Source organism: Rutidosis leptorrhynchoides, chromosome 11, assembly GCF_046630445.1.
Source record: "Rutidosis leptorrhynchoides isolate AG116_Rl617_1_P2 chromosome 11, CSIRO_AGI_Rlap_v1, whole genome shotgun sequence".
Lineage (NCBI taxonomy): Eukaryota > Viridiplantae > Streptophyta > Magnoliopsida > Asterales > Asteraceae > Rutidosis > Rutidosis leptorrhynchoides.
In genome coordinates, this window is record NC_092343.1 from 399916933 (window position 1) to 399931880 (window position 14948).

The window sequence follows — 14948 nt, forward strand, 5'->3', positions numbered from 1 at the left end:
ATGGACTAATTATAACAGGGGTGGATTACATTCAAGGATAATTGGTGTAATTGTTAACAAAGTATTAAAACCTTGAATTACATGCAGTCGATAACCAGGTGTAATTATTAACAAAGTATTAAAACCTTGTTACAGTTCGAATCCCTAATTAGTTAGAATATTTGACTTCAGGAATAAGGTTAATTTGACAAGAATTTTATAATTATGATTGATTGACTATTATGGGCAAAACCCAGATAGATATCAAATAAACCAGGACAAAGGACAATTAACCCAGAGTAATAAATTAAAATCAAAACGTCAAACATCATGATTACGGAAGTTTAAATAAGCATAATTCTTTTATTGTATTTCTCATCGTACTTTTATTTACTTTCATTTTATATATCTTCATTTAAATATTGTTATTTATTTTACGCACTTTAATTATCGTCATTTATCTTTATGCTTAAAATATAAAATCAACAAACCGGTCATTAAACCGTAAACCCCCCTTTTATAATAATATTACTACTTATATATATATATATATATATATATATATATATATATATATATATATATATAGTTGTTAAAAATATAGTACGTAATCACTAGCTCCCTGTGGAACGAACCGGGCTTACTAAAAACTACACTACTCTACGATTAGGTACACTACCTATATGTGTTGTAGCAAGGTTTAGGTATATCCCATTCTATAAATAAATAAATAACTTGTGTAAAATTGTATCGTATTTTGTAATAAAAATAATAGTATATTTCACGTACCACCGCTCGCACATCAAGTATTTTGGCGCCGCTGCCGGGGACTCGGTGAAAAACGCTATATTTTATTAAAATTATATTTTTGTAAAAATATATAATTTCTTATTTTTATTTTGTGTTTATAATAAGTTTTAAAAAATTAAATATATATATATATATATATATATATATATATATATATATATATATATATATATATATATATATATATATATTTAAAAAAAATTGTTTATAATTTATAAATTTAAAAAGTATTTTTATTTAAAATCTTTAAAATATAAGTTTATTATATTTTATATAAATATTCTAAATATATATTTTTGAAAAACTAAAAATAAATAAATAAATATAAATATAAATTGGGCCAAGGCTGTTAAAAGCCGAATGAATTCAGGATTTGTTGGGCCATGCGATCGCATGACCCTGACAACCAAACCTCATGCGGTCGCATGAGCTGGTCTGACAACAAACCTCAGACTCATTATTACGCGTAGGGTTTTTAAAATTTTATTATTATTTATTATTTAGGGTTTAATTTTTTATTATTAATTAACTAGTATTTAGTTTTAATAATAATTTGTAATTTTAAGTTCAAGTATTATTATTAATTATATAGTTTAATACTTTTATAAAATATAATATAAAAATAATATTTTTATAAAATTTGTATCTTTATCGTTTTAGTTATAATTTGTATTTTCTTTTAATCGTTTATACGTAATTTGTATATTTATCGTTCGTATTTAGTTTTAAACTTAGTATTTTGTCGTAGTTATTTTATATTTCTAGATTTTTAGGTTTAGTCGTAAAATCCCTTAAGTGCTTTTTCTTTAGATTAAGATTTAGGTGTTTTAGAATTTTGCGACGTCGTTTTGAATTTTAGTGCCTTTTAAGTTATTGCCGTTTTGGATATAGAATTCCTTTTAAGCCTTAATACCTTTAGGCGCAACTTTTTAGATTTAATTTTTTGACTTTTAAGTTTCGACGTTTTTCTTTCTTATTTTTATTTTTCGACGTTTTTCGACGCGCTTCTTTTTCTTTCTCATTTCTACGCTCTAGTTTTTAGGACATATAATTTTCTTTATTTTCTTTAATTTTCGACGAAAAATTATTGTAAGCGATTAAATTGATAGACATCTAAATTTTCTGGTTCGTAGTAATAGTTGGATTTGTTAGTGGCGAGTTGTGGGCTTCCGATTTAAAGGGTCCTAGCTACCTGCTGCATCTATTGGCTATTCAAAATGTGGGCAAAATCAGAAAAGTCTATTAATTTGATAACTTATATAATTTTTATATTTATAAATAGGATATTCAGTAAATACACTGAGCAAAACGTTCACCACCTTTCATACGTTCACCACCTGTAACTCGATCAAGACATCTAGCCAATATTGTCGCCATTGATTTTTCTTTAGAATCATCATCTAGTCGAACAAGTACTCCAATTCAAATTTCCGATGATCCACTTTTTGAACCCGATTTCACAATTGAGAACCCGGAAGATATTCAAGGACAATTCCAAGATCCTGAACCACTAATCATTCCTCCTGAACCACAAACTGTTAAATCAGAATCTTCTAGTGATTCGGATTCAACCAATTCAAAAATGGAAATAACAGAACCTCAAAGTATGGAAGACCGAATGAGAGCCATACGCACGGGCCAAGGTCACGCCATTAATCAGCCAGATGTTAGAGCATCAGATTTTGAAATCAAAGGACAAATCCTACACATGATCACCAATCAGTGCTAATTTGGTGGTACAACAAAAGAAGATCTAAACGAACATCTTCGAACTTTTAATAGGATTTGTAATCTATTTAAAATCCGAGAAGTTGAGGATGAAACTATTTATCTTATGTTGTTCCCCTGGACTTTAAAGGGAGAAGCCAAAGATTGGTTAGAATCGTTACCGGAAGGAGCGATTGACACATGGGATGTTTTAGTTGAGAAATTTCTTCAAAGATTCTTTCCGGCATCTAAAGCCTTGAGACTTCAAGGAGAAATTGCCACCTTCGTGCAAAAGCCAAATGAAACGTTATATGAGGCGTGGACAAGATTCGGAAGGATGTTGAGAGGATGTCCTCAACACGGTTTTGATACTTTTCAAATAGTGCAAATATTCTATAAAGGCGTCGACATCGCCACACGAAAAGACATCGACACAGCAGCTGGTGGTTCTATTATGAAGAATACCGCAACTGAAGCTCATAAGATAATTGATAATACAGCCTCCCACTCTCATGAGTGGCATCAGGAAAAAGATATCTTTCATTCATCTAAAGCGGCTAGAGCCGATTCTTGCCATAACTTTGATTCTGTTTCTGCAAAAATAGATGCTTTTGAGAGACGAATGAAAAAGATGACTAAAGATATTCACACAATACGAATTAGTTGTGAGCAATGCGGTGGACCACACTTAACGAAAGATTGTCACATTGAACAAACGATGGAACAACGTGAGAATGTTTCCTATATGAACCAAAGGTCGGGAAATAATTATCAAAATAATTATCAACTACCAAGGACAAACTTCAATCGAAATCAAAACATTCTTTACAATCCAAATTGACCCAACAATAACTCGCATAACCAACAAGGTCCGAATAACCAACCAACTCAAAACAACACTTTCAATCAACAAAGACCTGGCTTGTATAAACCACCACAACAAACCGAAGAGAAAAAGTCAAATCTGGAAGAAGTGGTATTTAAGCTAGTTGAATCTCAAACACAATTTATTGAAACTCAAACCCAAATGAATGAGAGGTTTGATCAGTCACTTAGAACTCAATAAGCTTCCATTTTGAATCTAGAAAAACAAGTAGGTACTCTTGTTAGATTGATGAGTGAAAGGGAACAAGGAAAGCTACCGAGTAATACTGAAGTAAATCCTCGAAATGAAAATGTTAACATGGTTTCAACGAATTCTGAAAAACCAGCACCAGAAGATGGGAAGGTTTTAGATGTGAGTAACAACGAAGAAGTTACACCACCACCACCACCCGATTATGTAAAGCCAGTGGTGGCACCATACAGACCACCCATCCCGTTACCAAAAAAAGGAGTTGAGTAAGAGCAAGTAATAGGTAATAAAGTTTGTGATACCTTTGGAAAGAAAAAGAAGAAGAAGAATAAGAAAGTGCAAGAAACAAAAACAGTAGAAGTAAACCCGGTGAAGACAGTTCCACCAAAACCTCCACCTAGGGTAGGTGATCCGGGTGAATTTATTGTTCCTTGTCTACTTAGTGATTATGTCATATATGATGCACTAGCAGATTTAGGTGCAAGTGTGAGTGTTACGCCTCTTTCATTATATAAGAGATTAGGAGTAGGTGAGTTAAGTCCAACGGATATGAGTGTTCGACTCCTTGATCAAACCATTAAGCACCCAGTTGGAATTACTGACAACCTACCCATTCAAGTAGGTAATTTAACCTTTCTAGTCGAATTTATTGTCATTGACATAGAAGAGGACTCAAACATTCCTCTAATTTTAGGTCGACCATTCTTAGCGTCCACAGGGGCGTTATTTGATGTAAGAAAGGGTAGAATGACACTTAGTAATGATGAGAAATTGATCACCTTTATGATTCGAAAGTCTAAATCTCTACCAACCAAAATCGTTGAACCAGCAAAAATGATTGGTAAGAACCACGTTGTTTTACCCACTCCAACGGTAGTGCTTAACAATAATAAAATGCCTAAGTGTGGGGAAAATGAAGTAACACCTAATGATGACCTGATAACAAAGAACCCCGTTGTTGATACAAAATTAAATGGCCCCGTTATTAACAGTTCAATGAAGAAACTTATTAAACAGATTCGCGGTGCTAGAACCAAGGGGAACTTTAAGTTATGTAACCGGTTAGTATCCAATTTGTCACCTAAAGAAAAGGCGAAACTAGTTGAATTTGTGGATATTACACAGGAATCCGACCAATGGCTTAAATCAAAATTCACAGATATGCAAGTTGATTATGGTCTAAGAGAAATTGACGATGAAGTTAATCACAATTTCGACACCACAGCTACCTAAGTGTGGAGAGATTTAAATGTTCTAAAAAGAAAATGCTGTCTAGAGTTAGTTGTTCTGTTCTCGTGTAGTTCCGAGAATGGAATCCGATTGGTCTTTTTCACTAGCAGACACTAAAGAACTAGTTTTCTTCCCCCATTCTGAATTTGTTTTTTTTTTGTTTTTTAGGTTTTATATGAAATTAATTTGCTTTTTAAATTTAAGTTTTGTGTGATTTTTAAAAACAAAATTTACTTTATTTCATTAAGTTGAAAACAATGATTTCTAAAATTCGTCGTGAGTTAAACACTAGGTCATAGAACCGAAATTGCTTTACCCGAGGGCGGGACGACAAATTTTATTATCATTATTTTTAATTTTATTGATTTAAAGTATGCCAAAAAAATATTAGATTTTATAAATTTTTGAACGTGGGGTAATATACCCAACTTCAAAAATTTGTATATATGTTTGTAGTTTATCTTATGTACAAAACAGGGTAAACATCACACTTTCAACGACTGTCATTAAGTTCAGCAAAAGCTACTAATTTTGACGACAAGACGCAAAATATCAAATGTGAAATAACAACAATATGTTTGCAAACTTGGTATTTTTAATCATTTTTCTACGCTAATCACCCTCATGAATTTAAATTTTTACCGATTTTTTGCAAATGAGGGCATTGCAAGATCTTAAGTGTGGGGAAGGGTTATAAATTCTCTCGGGTTTACACTTAGTTTAATTGCCAAATTTTGTGAAAATTTGAAAAATTTTCAACTAAATGAATTCAAAATCATGTTTATACATATTTATGAACGATAAAACTAGGTGATAATACCAAAATTATTGTTACCTTGGAAAGGACATAAATTGAGAAACAACCCAAAATGCTTGAATTCATTTAAAATGGAATAAAGGAGAATAAAAAGGCAAAGAAAGAAATAAATAAAAGCTAAGTGTGGGAAGAATGCTCCAAGTTCTTTAAAACATATATCACATATTTTTGTACAAGAATTATTGCAGGTACTTTTGCTTTGGACTAAACTAATCAATTTTACCTGATTTACTGTAATACTTTTGAAAGAATAGATGGATCTACACGATGAATCAATTCCATCATTAAAAGGAAATAAAGTCTTCTGAAAAAGACACGCGCTTCTTGATTTAGGTCAAGAAGTTGTCGTCCAGACCAGCTGTAGGTTGACGAAAAATCTAGAAAAGTCATCTCTAAAATCAGCAGGAAAACCACGGACCTCAGCATCAAACAGGGTCGCCATGTGGTCAGACTTATCCTAACCATGAGAGGATCTGTCTCGTAAAATGGGGAGGGCGCCGTGCAAATTAGCTTGATAAGACTAATGAATCAGACCCCCATAAAGGATAATCTCCTTAAAGATTAAAAATCAGCTTTTAAGCCTGATAATACTCAATCCTTGAGATTGACCTTAAAGATTGAGAATTACAAACTCATGGAATTCAATGATATCTAAACTCGAGCTTGAACGAGAAAATATTTTGATCAAAATTAAAATCGATTTATTTTCTGAAAACCTATTTTCAATGCGTTCATTAACATTGAACGTAAAATCCTGAGAATTCATCAGAATTCATTAGGTCACCTGAACCAAATCGGGTATCAACCGTAAGAATGGTGGTTGCATAGCATGGTCGGAGACAGGACCTTGTGCCAGACCGGAAAATCATAGGGTGGTCTTTACTATTGCTCCTACAAAGGATAGTAACTGCATCCGACACGTTTTAGACCATGAACAGAAGCATGTTATTAGACATTGCCTTAACAGTTTCTTGTTCATCGCTTTCCTTTACAACCGGACGGTAGTTTGCCGAAAGGTAATATACGGAACAAGTAAACTGGATGTGTGCTTTCCGATACAGGGATAGCAGTGGATTACACGAACCTAAAATTTTTTAGCCAAAATATTGATCCACAAATATAGTTTGCAACACCGAAGGTGGGTCAAATCAAAAAACTTATCTAGGGTAAAAGCTAGATTGAATTTTCAAAAGATCAAATGTTTTCATAAAGATCCAATTTCCTTAAAGGATCTAAATTTTTATAAGTCATGTGGGAATATAAACCACATCGTTACTATCATTGTTTATACCGCCTTATCAAAATCACTGATGTATAAAGTGTGGGAATAAAAAGTGATTCGAGTGAACTGTGATTTAATTTCAAGTTATGTATTGCTAGAGGACAAGCAACGTTCAAGTGTGAGGATATTTGATAGTGCTCCAAATGAACATATATTTTGTAGCAATATCCTTACAATATGTAAATTATTTAGTTATAATTGTCCTATTTTAAGTTGTAATCGTTTATATTAAATAAGTGCGAAGACAAAAGGCGAAAACGAAGATTCGAAGACAAAAACGTCCAAAAAGCTCAAATGTACAAGTTACAATCCAAGTGGTTCAATTTATTGATGAGAAACGTCTAAAAATTACAAGATTGCAAGTCGCGGAACGTAAAGTAAAAGATATCTAAGCGTACGAAAGGACGTTCGAAAATCCAGAACCGGGACATAAACCGAGCATCAACGCACGAGTCATCGGACCTAAAATTACAAGTCTACTATGCACATGAATATAATATAATATATATATATATATAATTATATATAATTATATATATTATATTATATATTATTATATAACGTCAACAAAGAAGAAAACAAAAGACATGTGAGCTGGGACAGGAGGCCATGCGATCGCATGACCTGGAAGCAATATTTCCATGCGATCACATGGGAAGGAAAAGTTGGCCAGGTCTATAAAAGGCACGATTTCAGACGAGTTGTAACACATCTTTTTCTTTTCTGTTTCTCTGATTCTCAATATATACTTATATTTATAATATAATTTTAATTTTAAGCTAAGTTAATAATAATTATAAGGTTATTGTAAGAAATGTTTTACGGGTTTTAAGTCGAAACTCTGTCCGGGTAACGCTACGCGATAAATAATCACTGTAAGCTATGTTCTTCCTTTTTAAATTCATGTCTCGTAACTAAGTTATTATTATGCTTATTTGAGCCGAAGTAATCGTGATGTTGGACTAAATATTAAGACGGGGTTATTGGATTTTGTACCATAATTTGGGTTTGGACAAAAGACCGACACTTGTGAACATTGAACTATGGACTATTAATAGATGGGGGGTATTGTCTAATAACGAATGACAACTCGTTGGAATCAGTCGAACCAATCTTCAAATTAGTTAATCTAATAATTATTAAATGATTATGCATGTCCTATTTAGTGACATTTATACGACATCTTTTACAAATCATTTAATTTAATCAATTGGATTGGGTAATTTATTATTCATTATGGCCAAGTGAATAAATTAACGTATCATGGACTAATTATAACAGGGGTGGATTACATTCAAGGATAATTGGTGTAATTGTTAACAAAGTATTAAAACCTTGGATTACACGCAGTCGATTAACCTGGTGTAATTATTAACAAAGTATTAAAACCTTGTTACAGTTCAAATCCCTAATTAGTTGGAATATTTGACTTCGGGAATAAGGTTAATTTGACGAGCATTTTATAATTATGACCGATGGACTATTATGGGAAAAACCCAGATAGGTATCAAATAAACCAGGACAAAGGACAATTAACCCAGAGTAATAAATTAAAATCAAAACGTCAAACATCATGATTACGGAAGTTTAAATAAGCATAATTCTTTTATTGTATTTCTCATCGTACTTTTATTTACTTTCATTTTTTTATATCGTCATTTAAATATTGTTATTTATTTTACGCACTTTAATTATCGTCATTTATCTTTAACCTTAAAATATAAAATCGACAAACCGGTCATTAAATGGTAAACCCCCATTTTATAATAATATTACTACTTATATATATATATATATATATATATATATATATATATATATATATATATATATATATATACATATTTATATATATTACTACTTATATATATATACATATATATATATATATATATATATATATATATATATATATATATATATATATATATATATATATATATATATATATATATATATATATATATATATATATATATATATATATATATATATAAACATAGTTATTAAAAATATAGTACGTAATCACTAGCTCCCTGTGGAATGAACTGGACTTACTAAAAACTACATTACTCTACGATTAGGTACACTGCCTATAAGTGTTGTAGCAAGGTTTAGGTATATCCCATTCTATAAATAAATAAATATGTGTAAAATTGTATCGTATTTCGTAATAAAAATAATAGTATATTTCACGTACCACCGCACGCACATCAGTGTTCGTACTTGGTGATCATACTAAAGATATCTAAATAAGTTTTAAGATCACAAGTTATTGATTAACACTTATGTGTTATGCCTAATCATGGTTAATTTGTCATTAAGATGTAATTTAGCGTAATTAACCAAGATTAGTGTTTTTATGACCAAGACTCAATTGAGTATGGAAAGGACATCTATTATAAGCGTGTTGAACAAGTTTTCATGAATTATAGATGTCGGGAACTAGTCAAACTAAATTTGGTTAAAAATGGTAACAGATAAAACTGCGGTCGCAATGCGGTTGACCGTGGTGGCTACCGTGCAACTTGTTTTCACAAAACTGCATTGCAATTCAGTTTAGGCTTCTACGGTTGGGTATGTGGTCGACCGTACTCTAACTGTGTATTTTGCTGACCTTAATTTTCATTCTTTAAGTTTTTTTTGACTTGGTCATTTACAAGATCAAGTATGGATTAGTGACCTTGCGTGTATTTATGTTAAGATGTCGATCATCACTTATGCATACGTATGTGTCATCATCAAAACATATTCTTTGGTTAAGCATCATATTTAACTTTGTCAGTTAGTCCATTAACCAACATTCAACCAACATTCTCCTCCTTTTTGATGATGACAAACATACAAGTGATGAGGGACATTTTGCTACAAATACGCAAGTGTTAACAATCACTTGTATCCATCTTTCTCCCCCTTTTGTCGAAGCAAAAAGGTTAGCTCCCCCTCGAACTATGCTCGCCCTTAGAGCAAAGCTCCCCCTTAAATTGTGCATGATGGAAAATATTTATTAAAACATAACAAACACGCATTTTATCCATAGCAAACACGAAACATAGATATGCATATGTGAAATTATGCATGGAGAATACAACAAGTCACATAGCCTAAGATGCTTGTAAGCCACACTCGATGGAGTCATGCATGAGTGATAATACATTTGTTTCCAGAAGAAGATGTAGAAGATAATGCGTTGAGGTGTTTGAACAGGAGTGTCAAACGACGACCGTAAGGAAAAGGTTGCATAAGATCTTGTTTAAGATCTTGCATCCTTGAAGCCATTATGTAGGCAAGATTTACTGGTATGGACTTGGTTAGGCACCACATGAGTCCAAGTTCAGTCATGGACACTTGATCATCACCTTCTTTTCTAAAGAAGATGTTGTGACTTATGATCGTTTTGCTTGTCCCATACTCTGGTCGAATGTCGCCATCAAAAACTCCTTTTTGACAGAGAGTACTTAGTTTTAGTTCTGAATCAATGAAGAGTGAGGTTAGTGCTCTTCGTGGAATGAACTTGGGAAAAAGTTGTATATGATTCTTAGTATCATAGAACTCAGCTCCTTTTGTTGGCACTCTAAGGATGTAGCTAAATCACTTAAGTGTCATTACATGATCTTGATCAAGCAGAGTAAATTTTACCTTTCGGTCAGAGGTAAATTCAAACTTTGAGTAGAGTTGCTTGACAAGTGAAGGAAATGTGTAGGTTTTGAGTGAGAGAAATGATCCCCATCCAATTTTGTCAAACTCTCTTTAAAGAGTAGGATAGTCATAGAATACTTCATGTTCTTCTTGGATGTGTCTCGAGTCATCTTGAGGGTTCTTCTTTTCATCACATGGAAGTTGATTGAGAACTTTTGACATTTTGAGACTTGAGTGATGTTTGGAGTTTGAAAAGAGAAAGGGTTTTGAGGAACTCATTGCTTTGAGGTGCAAGATGTTCTTTGAGATCTCTCAATTTAAGGAATCTTGAGTGAAGGATTTTCATCCATTTTGAGTAATTATTTTCTTGAAGAAATTTAAAGTTGGAGTTAATTTTGATTGTATTTGGATATTGTTTGTGGAATAGTGATATTGGTTTGCTTTTGGTGTGTATTCAATGAAGCTTAAATTGATTGCAGCCAATCTGCGGCCAAGATCACGGTTAGCCGTGATTGCAACCACATTTTGTCTGCACCACATTTCCAAGTTGTTAACATCTTATTTTCCTTTGAGCAATTTGTTTTAATCAAATTAAGTCACTACAATATTCAAAAGCATTATGTCTACATTCAACCAAGGTATAATAGTTTTACACATTACACAAAATACTCAAGTTAATTCAAAGATTTCTAGGTCGAGGCACTCGAGTCATCATCATCCTCGGTATCACTTCTCCTGCATGTCATCTTCCTCATCACCTCCTTCATCATCTTCACCATCTTTGACTCCTTTTTGAGGTTTTGGATTTGTTTCTGGTAGATTTTATCCATCTTTGCCATCATTCTCAACTCTTTAATTTGTTCATTAGCCTCTTCATCTTCATTGCCAGGAATCACAGTTTCTTCTCTACTAGTTCCTGCTTCACCAGTCATTCTTTTTCGCTTGTGTATGGTTGATTCTGAAGTTTTTGGTCCTTTGAATATGACATGAATGGGTTGACGAAAGTCATCACTTGTGATACCCAGATATTCAAACACTCTATTAAGGTGCAACCCATAAGGCAATGCACGAGTGGTTTCTGTGATGATTCCATTCATCCTTGTTGCCATGAGATAAGCCATATTCACTTTGATTTCATTCTCCAAACACCATATCAGAGCGAATTGAGTGGCATGGATATTTGAGTAGTTTCCGAATTTGCAGTAGATATTGTGAGTAATTATTTTGTTCCAGATGTCATACTCATGATGGAGATGTTTACCTTGTACACCATATTTCTCAATTTCATCTCGAGAAGCATCATCTTTGCATAGCGTATCAATCAGGGGAGTTTTGTCTGAAATGAAGTCAGGATGTTTTGATAGATCATGTTACCTATTATAGAATTTTTTTCCATCGTTGGGGACGTTCAACATAATTTCGCAATCCTTGAGTGGATAACAATAATTAATGCCCAGAAGATTGAAGAATACTTCATCATTTACAAAGTTGAAGTTTGCGTAGAATTCTTGAATGAGAGAGGGATAAATAGGATCTTTTAGGGTAAGAAAGGATTTCCATTCGAGTTTCTCAAATTATCTTACGAGTTCAGGCATTTGAGTGTGAGCAACTCTTCTTCCTTCAGCAATCTTTCTGTCTGAAAGGAATTCAATATTGTAAGCAATTCTTTCTTCAGGATATGATGGTGGATCATATGAATCCTTTCTTTTTGCTATAACATTCTTACTCTTTCTTCTTGCCATTTACTACACAATGATACTTTCAATTAATTCAATGTATATATGTGTTTCAATTGTGGGCTATAAGTTTTACAAACTTTAATTATCATCAATACTTAGATGTTTTGATGTTAATGTTCTTCACATTTCCACTTCTTCATTAGTGTTAATAAGTTTGCAACTAGATTATGATTTTCACAAAGTTCATATGTGTTCTAGACTTTTAAGATCATCATCAACACATGTTTTGACATCTAACATTATCACACTCAATTTTCAACAACGTTGTTTATATCATATGAACAATGATTCTATGAAAATCTAACCTAGATGTATAATGAACCTTAGAATCTCCCAAAGTTAAATCAATGCATAGAAATACTACAATCATCACTACAATCATCTCTTCAAGAACAATTTTGATTGTTTGCATCACTTTCAATTTTGGTACATTCTAGTTAGGGTTTCTTCAAAACACTAGTTCATCATACAAACACAATTGAATGATAGGGAAGCAAGGATTAATCATACCGAAAGTAGGAATTGATATGGAAGGAATTCGCGTTCTTATGTGTGTGGTCGATCTCTTCAGCCGTCCAGAGAGTGTTTGTTTGAATTGAGTTTGAGTGGAATGAGAAGTGATGGTTTTATTTAATTTAAAACAGAATCAGACCATGCACGGTCGAAGCATGATCGACCGTGGTGTTAGCCGTGTGAGAAATTTCCAGACGTTTAAAACAGGATTCTGTGGTCGAGTCTGTGGTCAGCAGTGATGCAGCCGTGGATCTCCTGATGACGAATTTCTTCACTTCTTCTTCTCTTAAGCGCGTTTTGACGATTCTTAGGTTCTATAGAATACTTGAGGACAAGTTTTCTTCTCCTAACATTGAATGATCACATCCTCCCGATGTTTCATCATCAATGACACGTAATATACTATATTTATATGTGTATATATATATATATATATATATATATATATATATATATATATATATATATATATGTGTATGTATATGTATATGTATATGTATATATATATATATATATATATACACATAGTATACACAAAGTGCATCAACTTGTATTTAGCATGAAATTCCTAGTTTCATTCAAACACTCAATCCTAATACAAGTAGACTTCCTTTAACATTCCTCTTAAAATCATTTTCAAAACAATTTTGCATTTGTATGAAAAACTTTTCATTAGTTCAAAGTCTTTTGAAAAAGTCATTCTCATTAGCATTTTGATCATTGGTTTTGACTGATATTAAGATTAGCCAATCCTTGACTTATCCCTTCCATCGAATTGCTAGTTTGACCCATTTTTCCCATGTTCTCAATTCTCCTAATAATAGACAATGGACTTTGATTACATGATTTGTATTTGCAAGAGTCGCGACACAAATTCATTTCAAGTTTATCTTTTGATGAATCATATATAGTCATCTTTTCAAGCTTTCTTTTCAAATTGTTGTTTTCATCAATTAAAACTTTGTTAAGTTGTCTAACTTTGTGTAATTCCTTTTCTAAAAGTTTTCCTTTGTCATGACTACTATCATATACAAGTTTAATAGTTTTGTAATCATCTAGCAATTCTTCATAATTAGATGGATAGAATACATGTACCTCATTGCAATCCATGCTTGAGACATCCTCATCTTTGAAGCGAGATTCAACTTCTTCTTCACTTTAACCATCTTGATCCAAATCATTCCAAGAACCCATGAGGCAAACATATTCATCTCCATCCGAACCCTTTTCTTGAAGATCAAAGTCTTCAAGCTTCTTCAAATTCTCTTTTGCCCTTTTACCCTTTAAACTCCTAGAGTTTTCTTCTTCTTGAGAGCATAGTGAATCCCAACATTCCTTTACATTTTCACATGAGATTATCTTCATTCTTTCTTCACTAGGAAGAACTTAATGAAGTAGTGAAATAGCATCAAATTGTTTCAAAACTTTGTTGTTTTGAAATGTTGACTTCACTAGTCTTGAACTAGCTTGTGGAACAAAGTCTCCTACTTTGATTATCCTCCACAAGTAGTAATCCTTAGATTTGAGATAATCTTCAAATCTTGATTTCTACACATTAATATCTTCTCTATCAAAGATTGGTTTTTCTTTCACCAATTCTTTCAAGTATCTCATAGTTTGAGTTGATCCGAGAATCGTTGACTCAAGTTTTTGCACAAAACAAATTTTGACACTTCCAAAAATGTTTATAGAGCAATGATTTGAGCAACCGCTCTGATACCAATTGTAAGTAACTAGAGAGGGGGTGAATAGTTACTTAATACATTTTTAACACTTTTTTGATTGATCATCAAATTCGATTAACTATGATCAACCAATTCAACTCAAACTTGATGTGAGTGGTGTGTATGTTCAAAATGATGAATAAAGTAATGTAAGAAACATAGACACAATGATTTATAGTGGTTTAGGTGGATGTTAACTAATCCACCTTAATCCACTCCCCGATTACACTAATCGAGATTTCTTGCTTCACTAAGCACTTTTCTTCAAACCCGGTGGAGATCCGATTTACAAGTCTTTAACTTCTTTGGTAGACAAAAAACCTAATCTTTCTATCCCTTTGAAAGACCAACTCCAACCTAGATAAACTTGTCTTCACCTTGGACAAGTATTAATCTCCAATGAGATTAATCAACTTCCTAAGTCCCTTTAAGG

General features: G+C 32.5%; 1 non-coding gene across 1 annotated transcript; it reads right to left on the reverse strand.

Moving 5' to 3' along the window:
- Positions 1 to 2755: 2755 nt before the first annotated feature.
- Positions 2756 to 2862, reverse strand: LOC139879062 (small nucleolar RNA R71). The gene has a single exon (XR_011769915.1). It is a non-coding gene; the product is annotated as a small nucleolar RNA R71 (small nucleolar RNA).
- Positions 2863 to 14948: the final 12086 nt, after the last annotated feature.